The sequence below is a fragment of the Montipora foliosa genome, unplaced genomic scaffold (assembly GCF_036669935.1).
Source record: "Montipora foliosa isolate CH-2021 unplaced genomic scaffold, ASM3666993v2 scaffold_435, whole genome shotgun sequence".
In the NCBI taxonomy this organism is placed as follows: Eukaryota; Metazoa; Cnidaria; class Anthozoa; order Scleractinia; family Acroporidae; genus Montipora; species Montipora foliosa.
Window position 1 is genome coordinate 1 of NW_027179740.1, and position 10000 is coordinate 10000.

The window sequence follows — 10000 nt, forward strand, 5'->3', positions numbered from 1 at the left end:
AAAATTAACGCTGAAAATTTGCGCCAAAATTAAGGAGTAATTTGTCACCCACGTTATTTAGGTACAATTTGCTCAATTTTTTGGTCAACTAGTACTCGGATACAACAGCCGTAACCACCGAACTCACTTTTAATCCTTTTCTCAAAGAAAAAGTTGCGCAGTTGATAATTAGGAATATATGTCACATCGCCAATCGTCATTAAATCTGATCTTTTACAAGTTTTTGCTTTCGAAGAGAATGACAAAACCAACAACAGAATGGGCACAAACAGACGATAATACCGAACTTTTCAGCTTTCAGATGGAAATTGTGAAAACAAATTTTGACACTAAAAAAGTGCTGATATCGTCTTTTCATAATCTTCTTTAGCTAAAGCTGTTTCGTTTCGCTTGCTGGCATGCCTAAAAGATGAATGGTGGTTTCTGAAGCGTTCTTTAAAATTAGTTGCTAGTCCAACGTATGATTCAGTCGTTGTGTCAGTGGAGGTGACAATGTCTTGATAGACACATTAGTTTGGAGACATTTACCATCAAGCGGACATTCTGGTTTTCTTTCGCAGTTACATGTGTCATGCTGTTCTCCAGGTGTTTGGGTGGTGTATGCTGAAAGAACTCTTTTGTTGTGGGATCCAATTATTGTTTTCATGTTTGGCATGCAAGATTAGCTCAGTTTCAGTGTGTGCCAATTGAAGATCTTGTTCAATGGATGGTTCTTGGGGAGCATTTGTCAACGATGAGAACCGGAAACTTCTTTCCCAGGTTTGATCCTTTGCTGCCATCTTGTATGTTAAACTCGTCCCAGTCTTCCCCTTAACGCGATTCCAAAATGGTGGCCTTGCACCAACGTTCGTCGCGAATTTTGCCATTGTTCTTGACCTACACTACAACCTTCAGTTGAGACAGCATAACTAGCGATGAGTTGAACCAAATTGCGGCTTAGAACCGAGTATTTTGATGAGATTTTCAGTTTGTGACGTAAATGCCATCAATTTTGAAAGTTAAAGGTGCGTCTTACAACCGAGTGCGCCTCGTATCCAAAAAACTTCGGTAAGTAATACAAACTGGCAATAATTATTATTTATAATGCGCCGATCAAATCGAAACTTAACAAAAAATGTCTTCAAAAGTTGGGGACAGACAGACAAATCTGACGACAGGGTAGGGCATTTGGACACTACTTTGGTCCAAGGGGGCGGGAATTTGAACAGTCCAATCTTCAAAAGTTTAAATGCCCGTGGTTTGCCCGGAAAAGGGGGAGGGGATGTTGAAGTTTCCAGTTGATCGGCGCTTAACTGGAAAGGAACAAAACCTGACAAAGACAACAAAAAAAAAAAAAAAAAAAGAAGCAAAAGAGCGTTCGTGTGCTATTTATTAGCTAACACCAGTTGAAACATGATCAGTAAGTTTACTGTTTTCTGGTGTTTTTCAATTTAGGCCAGTTACTACTACAGAGAAGCCTATTGGATGACACAATAGTTATTATTTATACCTAATCCGCACGGCCTTAACAAAAGGCATGAACTCCACTCCAAAAAATCGCATTAACCACGGCAACTAATTAGACCTTTTCACATGTTAGTCTATTGCTTGTAAATGAATATTATTGTTACTTGTCCAGCTCTTATTTATTTGTTATTTTGTTGTAAATAGTCTCAATTGTTATGTGATCATGACCTATTGCATAACTATTGTCACTTCAACTTGCTGTTTCTCATATAATTGTTATTAAGTTTATTTTGTTTCTAATGTATACCTGCTTAATTATACGCCAATGGCTCAGTGTTTGAATTGTAGATTAGGTAATCTGTTGCATGATGTAAACACATTGCACCTTAATATTTGTCATTACATGATATGTTTTACCTTGATAAGTCTGTGTGAAAGCATGTTATAAGAGAATTGAATTTAATTTAATGCTTTTACTGATTGTTCATCAGGATATGATATAGATGGTTTTCACCTGACGTCACAGCAGCCATGTTGGTACACAGAACGATAGGGAAAAAAGTCTTTTGGGAATTTGACTCTATTATAATGCAGAACATCAGTGAGCCATAATTTGCTATTGTTTTGTGCACCAATATGACCGTCTCATCATGTGATTAAAAACCATCTGTGGCCTGCACTTTACAACTTTATAGAGCACTGACAAGAAGCTAATTCCTCTAGCAACTCTTGTTCACCTTTTGTGCACTCCAATCAAACTTCTTATGTGCTTTGAGCTCCTTAAGTACTGCAATATTATCTTGCATTCAATTTGACCAATTTGATTTGATATGTTAGGAAGAGGCTTATTTACCACAAAACCATTCATGAAAGGAGATTTTTCTTCCTGAGTATAAAGGGGAACTAATCTCACATAAGGATGGAGAAACAAGAGAAGAATTATGTGATCCATCTCTCGGAAGTTTCCTTTATTACTTTAGGGATGGTGCAAAGTGTTATTGGTAAGTTTATCCAAAAGATTGAATTATTAATAAAATTAATTGTGTATTTCAATCCGTAATTTTCCGAAAAAAAAATTAAATGAATAAATCAATGATTATCTTAAATTGCACTTCCTCTCCTACGTGTACATTGCCCTCTCATGTCATAAAATTTGTTACAGACAGCTGTAGGGGATGAAGGAATGCTTGGAAGAAAGATTACCGTAGTATTTCATGACCAACAGAAGGTCATATACATGTAAAACATTGTGATAGGTGGAACAGAGAAATGGTGTTTACTTGGCGAGGTTGTATTCCTATAGTCAGAACTGAAATTGGCTGGAGCGTCCATCCTCCACACTACAGTGAAGGCACTGAAGTCAACCTTTTATTTTATTTTTCAAAAACTTCCTTGTTGAGATATGATCTGTTTTGATTGGCTCCTTCAGCTGTGGGAATATGGTATCTCCCCTGGGAAGTATTCTAAAAATAAATCTTCTCCGGGAAGGGACTCAAGAAATTAAAGGGCATGGAGACTCCTTCTTGGGGCTCTTGGTGTTAAGTAGTCTCTCTGGGTTTGTTCATGGAGAATTTTTCTGCAAGCAATTTTTTCTGACTGATTTTGTGAACCCACTGACTCCTGAACCACCAGTCTGAAATTGACGAGTAAAATCGTCTGGCATTAAGTCTCACTCCCACGGGTCAATAGGTTAACTATGCTATAGCATTTGACCTTTTTCCCATATGCGGCTGGTTTTGGTGAGTTAATGTGTCAATCACTTACCAAGCATCATTTTTTATCAACGTTTTTGTCACATTTTGCAGGGGTTTCATAAAGAAAGGTCATATATTCATTGGAAGGGAATGGGACACCCAAGAATGGAAGCAGAACATTGCAGAGGGGACCCTTAAAGCAATACAATGGAATTTGATTGTGGGATTTTTATCCTGAAGGTGGGGTCTAAACCAATGTATAATGTAAGAAAAATTGAGGGCTAGTTATCTACTCATCACACACTCCAAGGAACAACCAAATGAATACAGTCAAGCCACATCATGACATGTATGTCATGCGCGACCAGTTGTTTTGAAATTTGAACAGAGTATTCAAATCTGCGTGCCAGTTTTGAACTTTGCTTTCGACATTCCGAATTCCTTTAGTGCTCTCGCCGCAATTTCTTCGGCCCTCTCTTTCAGGAATTTCTGGATCCGCCCCTGGGTCGTATCAGTTGACCCTGAGATGGGAAGGCAACAAAAAGTTGGTGATGAAATCAACGATTCCAGGAATCCATATCCCGACGATTCTTCGCTCTTTGTTTGACTTTGATAAAGTATAAATGAAGTTCATTGTTGTTATATCCTAACTCTACAATTCTTCTCTTTCACATTTTGTTTTGTAACTTCAAAACTTCCGTGGTCGTTGATTTTTTTATGATGTTAACGACCTGTCATAAAGTTCGAGTTAGTTTAGACGGTACGATTACTTGGGCGCTCGCCATTGCAACAATTCGCATGTGAAAACGTCCAGGCGACCCGGACGTGAACACATGTTACAAATTTGACAGGCAGCTTTTCATTTTCTAACGAACCAAGCTCTGATTGACAGTAACTTGGACAGATGATTACAACATGTCGTCTTTCAACGCGTCCCTCATCTCAGTTCATGTCAACTACAAATGAGTCAAGAGAGGTCAAGTACGAAACACAGCAATGGTAGATTATGTCAGTACATGACAATGACAGAAGACCTTTTTCGAACCATCTTGACAGACAAATTACATGTATTCGTGAAGGGTTGACTGATGTTCACGACATTATAAAGGCAGAAATCTTGATTCACGCACTAAAACTTTAAAGGATCACGCGTCACGGTTAATATATTATTCACGAATCTCAGCTGTATTTCTTCAGTTTTCCCGATTCACGGTTTTTTTGGCATCAACTCACGGATTACGCGAAACCCCTTCCAGACCTTGTTGACTGTAAATCAGTCAACATTATGAAACACAGTTTCACAAAATTTATCAAAATTTGCACATGAATGGTTCAAGTACATGTATAAGGGATTCAGGCGTTATTTTTATTGACATATGCAGCATGAGAGTTACTACTTACTTGAAACTTTGACAAATGATTATGGAACTTGAACTTCCCTGCCAGCAGAGGTGTCTTCTTGTTGTGTCCACTGCGCTGATGAGTACAGGAAAAGAGAACTCTGCCGCAGGTTGAAACTCACTGTGTTGCGCCGCGGTTATCCTCACGTTAAACTTTGTCTTGTGCGGGTTACTGAAGGAATGCGGGGGTCACAGTGGGCTCAAGTCACAGTCAGCAAACATATCATGGGGCATGCATTTTGAACAATGTCATCTAAGGTCGTGGACGATGGTTGGATGAAAGTGAGTTTCGACCCATGGCATGCAGAGGTCTCTTTCCCATACTCGTCAGCCCAGTGAATGCAAAGGAAAAGAGGCATCTGCTAGCACGGAACAACTGAACCTTGCATGATTTTGCTTTTGCTCATAGTTTGTGGACTATGTTGTCTTTGGCAAGGGTTTATCCTTCAGTGAAATTTTTAAGACACTGTGATTTTGACACTTTGATTGCAATCCCAATCCACTGATTTTTATACACAAAATCTGCATAAAACATACATGTAACCTCTGGCTGTTATGAAACTATTTTTGCTGTCTTTGCAGGATGAAGGGCAATTGAAAGTATGACACTGAGGTAAGGTAATTGTTTTTGCAAACGTTGGCCGTGTGGCACTTATATTTCAACAGAACTAACTATTGGACCCGTAGCCCACACGCCGAATGGGCTATTGACCCATGGCCCTTGAGGGCGAAGGGTCTAATTGTTTTAGTATCACCCAACTAGTCGGACAGAAAAGGCAATAATAAAGTTAGCAAATGCAAGTTAAAGAAATATTTATTTGAGAACAAAACGAAAGAAAGCATAACACTTTTGAAGTCTTTTCGCTACTTGAGGACTGTTAATAATAGTTCTCTAGTAGCATAGCCAATCAAAATGCAGGAATTGCATTAGACCACTAGTTGGGTCCTGTCTGACCTTGTAGCTCAGTCGGTAGAGCAGCGGTGATCTAACCCGAAGGTCGTGGGTTCAATTCCCACCCTGGTCAGACATTTTCTCTGTCCTTGTGTGGGCCCCGGGTGTGGGCCCAATTGCATTGGTAGGGCTAACGCTCACGTGGTTTGCATGGGTAGAAAATAGCACTTCACATTATCTTCCAACAGTTAATTTGGAAGGTAATGACGTGGACAACAGCGTAAACAGAGCAGTTAAAGACACCTTGTCCGGTGTGGATAATTGACATTTTTGGTGTGATGGTTCCTGATTTTCATTCTGCCTACTAAACCATCTGTCAAGACATTGACAAGTACCAGATTATCTTTTTTTTTTTGAGCTCACCTGAGCGGGAATGTTTCTTTTGCCTGTTGTTTACAGTTTAATGCCAAGCCTTTGTTACCTTGATTGTTTTACACATAGATGATCTCAACCATGATGCAAAATCTTTCAGAATGTGGGCACGTTATTGTCTTTCAGTCTTTCTTTTCATGTTGCTGTTGTGATGGTTTCATCATCATCATCTCTTTCTTTACGGTCGGAGTTTAGAGTAGCTATATGTCATATTTCCGAAAATTTACTCTACCAGCCATGATATTCTTCAAAGGACAGACCACAACGCCGGTAACTCCATGCCCTACTCTTTGCGAATAGTGTGTGGATTCTTTTTTGTCCCAGAGGGTTGTGAAGAAGAGTTCTGAGACAGGGCCTACGGTTTGTCGTCCTAGAAAGTATAACCATTTGTAGATGTCATTACGACGGTAGCGCTTTCTCCTCAGTTACTCTAATAACCGAGTGTTGGTCTGGCGGTGGTTCGAGCCTTCACGCGTGGAAGTCCGATACTCAACCAACTGAGCCATTAGACTTAACTATTAGAGTGTAGTGTGAGCGTTAGCCCTACTCATGGAAATGGGCCCACATAATGACAGAGAAAAACTCTGGCCAGGGTGGGAATTGTTCCCTTCCTTGCAACTGAGCCATTAGCCTGCGTAGCAAGCGTTTCCGTGGGGGGATATGGAAGACTTTTAATGTGTTGGCCGCGCGAAAAGTGGGGCGAGACAAGAAGGAAAGGCTTGCAGACAGTCAACACTCGTGGTCATCCATCAAAATGACATTGGACATTTCGTAAAAATTACACGACCTAGTATCCCATCTTATTACGACAAGGTTACCTCTGTAAAGAGAATGAAAACATGCAGAATTGGAGCTTTAGTTCAACAAGAAATAGCGTTTCTAAGCTAAGCCGCGCTGATCTACGGTATTTAGGTCTAAAAACCCCTTTGAAGACGGTTAGCGTTCAATTGTTTTGCTGGGTACCACTATGTCAATACTCTAAAAAATTCGACTTTCCGGGAGCTTGTCTCGTTACTCTAGTGGATATCGGAAACTGCAAGGAGAAGCCATCGATCCGGGTGCAACTCTTTGCCTCGCCTATTGTGAATCTTCTCTGCTTGTTTAAAATGTTTGTGTCGTTGAAGTAGATTTGAGGTCTAAAGTAGATTGTACGTCGTGTAAGTTGAATAGAAGGGAAATGTCAGTTTGAGGGATGGCCATGAGTGCTGACCGCAGACAAACCCCTGCATTTTGAAAACCGCATGTCCTAAATTGACCAAGAAAATGTTGGTCTTTCATAGCGAAACTGAACTTTGGGCAAGAGAATCTAAAGCAATTTGACAAGGTAAATAACGATAATGTTGACCAATATTAGTAAATAGATACTCTTCCTGAAGGCGGCTTCCAAGCCCAACTATGGAAATGTTCTCGTAAAAATTTCCCGCGGCGATAAGATTTTAATGTTTAAATTTGGTAAGGCAAATATTCCAAATGCTGTGAACAAAAGTGCTTCTAGTAAATTTCAGAGTACCTGAAATCCGAACGAATGTTGTTGTCTAACAAGCCCGCCGAAATTACTAGCTTTTCCAACACAATTTTCTGTCCGGTGATAATAACACCTTGTTGTTGGTGCTTGTGTATTTAACGTTTTCCAGAAAGTGATGTTAAAATTGAAGGAACAGCTACAAATAGTCTATCGCACTTGCTTCTGCAATAATGTGAAGGCTTCGAAATCCCGAAGCGTTGGCATTGAAAATGCACTACAGGAGCTCCACAGCCGTGCAAAACACAAGGATCTCGTAAGATTTAATCATTTAGGAGCCTGTTTACTAGCAGGCCGATGAGCCGAAGTCCCCATTAATTGAAGGCCTTCTTGATTTGATCGTTCGCAATACTTTTGAGAGGACTAATTAAGTCTTAATAGGCCAGTCTCGTATTCTAACGGTTGGACTGGATCTAGCATGAAGTGGAGGCTTATGCGGGCAAATTAATTTGCATTTGAAAAGATCTGCCCGCATTAGCCTCCATTCCATGTTAGATCCAATCCAGCCGTGAGAATTCGAAAATGGTCTATTTAGGACGGTGCCTACTAATTCAAAGGTATTTTTGCCCCGGTTTATGATTATAGAGAAAATGTAGATCTTAACGAGTGTTATTGAAATCCAAACAGAAAATTGGGAGTAACCACGTATTTTTGAAAGATAATAAATAATATTAGTAAAGAGCTTTAAAATACAAAGCAATGTATGGCGTTCTGTCTCAAGTTGAAGCTTAATTATCTCTCAAAAATGCATTGTTACCCCCAGATTTCTCTTTGGATACCAAGAGTACTTACTAAGATCTACTATTTCCGTATAGTTTTAACCGCGCAAAAATATCCCTGTATTAATAAGCACCACCCATAGGAAATCCGACTATCTCGAGATGCGCAGAACGTATGCGCAATAATAATAGTAGGCGCCGTCCTTAATACGCAGGCATTGCTTTCGTAGAAAATGAGGCTTTTCCCGAAACCAGCGGGACGAGCAAATTTCCCCCTTGGTCGAGCTGTTTAATAAATCGAAATTTGTTCTTCTTCTTCTAAGCCACTGCTAAATCCTTTATCGACAACGGAACTAACTGCTCGATGTAACACTTCTTTAAAAGAAGGTCTCTTCGCCATTTAGCCTGCGTAGTGAGTGATTTCAGCGAGCGAAAAACGAGTCCAAAAAAAAGCGAATAACTTTCTCTGATTTATTCGCTTGCTACTGGGGATACATTATTTTGACATGAGGGACTGAGGTGTCAATCAAAAATTCCGAATTGTGCAATCAGAGATCCCGCTCGTGAGCTAACTGGAGTTTTCATAATTAAGGGGTTTGTCCGCAAGCGTTTCCTTCTCCTCTCCTCCCCTTCCCCCCCCCAATGTTTTTTTTTGCGCTAGCCCTATTTTCGCGCGGCCAGGAAAATGAATTCGTTTCTCGCCCGCTGGAGACGCTTGCTACGCAGGCTACTGAGCCATCGGTGCACGATTTTGTCAATTCCGACATGTATTTTTTTGTAGTACATAGAGCATCTGCCACTAAGGAAACAAGTACATGCCATGACTCAGCCAAAGAAACAGTAGCAAGAGAAAGCCGAAGTAAAAAAGTAAGTGATTCGTTTATGTTTTGGAAAGGGCTAGGTTAGGTTTTTTCTGGGGATGGCCCTTTGAAAACTGGAAAATCTTGCAACTGACTGAAGTAAAAAAAAACCTGAGCTTCTCAATAGAGCCAAAGTAACATTGCTTGCAATAACTCTCTTCTTTAAGTACTCTGTGTTACGTGTATAGGGGGTAGGGGTCTGAGGAGAGAAAAATATAAATAATGAGGACGTGTTAAGGACGGTGCGTTCTAACTTAAAGTTTCTTTTTCGCGATTTATGAATATGCGGGAAAAGCAGATCTTAACAAATGTTATTGAAATCCAAAAAGAAAATTAGAGGTAGCCTCGCCTTTTTTGAAAATAAATAATCAACAATATATGTAAAAAGGTTTAATATACAAAGTAATGTATCGCGTTCTTTTCCAAATCGAATCTTAATTATCTCTGAAAAATGCTTGGTTACCCCTAATTATTTTTTCGGATAACAACCGCGCACCGGTGGCTCAGTTGGTTGAGCACCGGGTTGTCACGCGGGAGGTCGTGAGTTCAACTCCGGCCGGACCAACACTCAGGGTCTTTAAATAACTGAGGAGAAAGTGCTGCCTTTGTAATTACATTTGCAAATGGTTAGACTCTCTAGTCTTCTCGGATAAGGACGATAAGCCGGAGGTCCCGTCTCACAACCCTTCAATGTTCATAATCCTGTGAGACGTAAAAGAACCCGCACACTTGTCGCAAAGAGCAGGGCATGCAGTTCCCGGTGTTGTGGTCTGTCTTCTGTGGTGTATCATGGTTGGGAGGGTAAATGCTCGGAGAAATTAGCTACACCAAGCTACTCTGAAAATCCGAGGGTAAATAAAGATGTATGATATGTATGATATGATATGATATGAAGAGCAAGTGCTAAGCTCTGCTTTTTCCGCATCGTTGTAAACCACGCAAAAATATCCCGGTATTAGCAAGCGCCATCCATAGGCAACCCAAATATCTTGGTATGCGCAGAACGAATGAAGTTCCCCCTTCCTTTAAAATTAA

The 10000-nt window shown here is 40.2% G+C and overlaps 1 long non-coding RNA gene across 7 annotated transcripts in view; it reads left to right on the plus strand.

Moving 5' to 3' along the window:
• The first annotated feature begins 719 nt into the window (after positions 1-719).
• The window catches only part of LOC137988935 (uncharacterized), a 14498-nt gene continuing 5217 nt past the window's right edge, over positions 720-10000 (plus strand). Inside the window, exons 1-6 of one of the 7 annotated variants that reach the window (XR_011120841.1) lie at positions 725-759; positions 1938-2047; positions 2284-2447; positions 3252-3380; positions 5123-5153; positions 8887-8972. This is a non-coding gene — a long non-coding RNA (uncharacterized lncRNA). Of the gene's footprint in view, positions 760-820; positions 1048-1743; positions 2048-2283; positions 2448-2623; positions 2798-3251; positions 3381-3623; positions 3758-5122; positions 5154-7144; positions 7189-8886; positions 8973-10000 lie in introns of those variants that run through there. The other 6 variants (XR_011120844.1, XR_011120842.1, XR_011120839.1 and 3 more) reach the window with 6 other exon arrangements.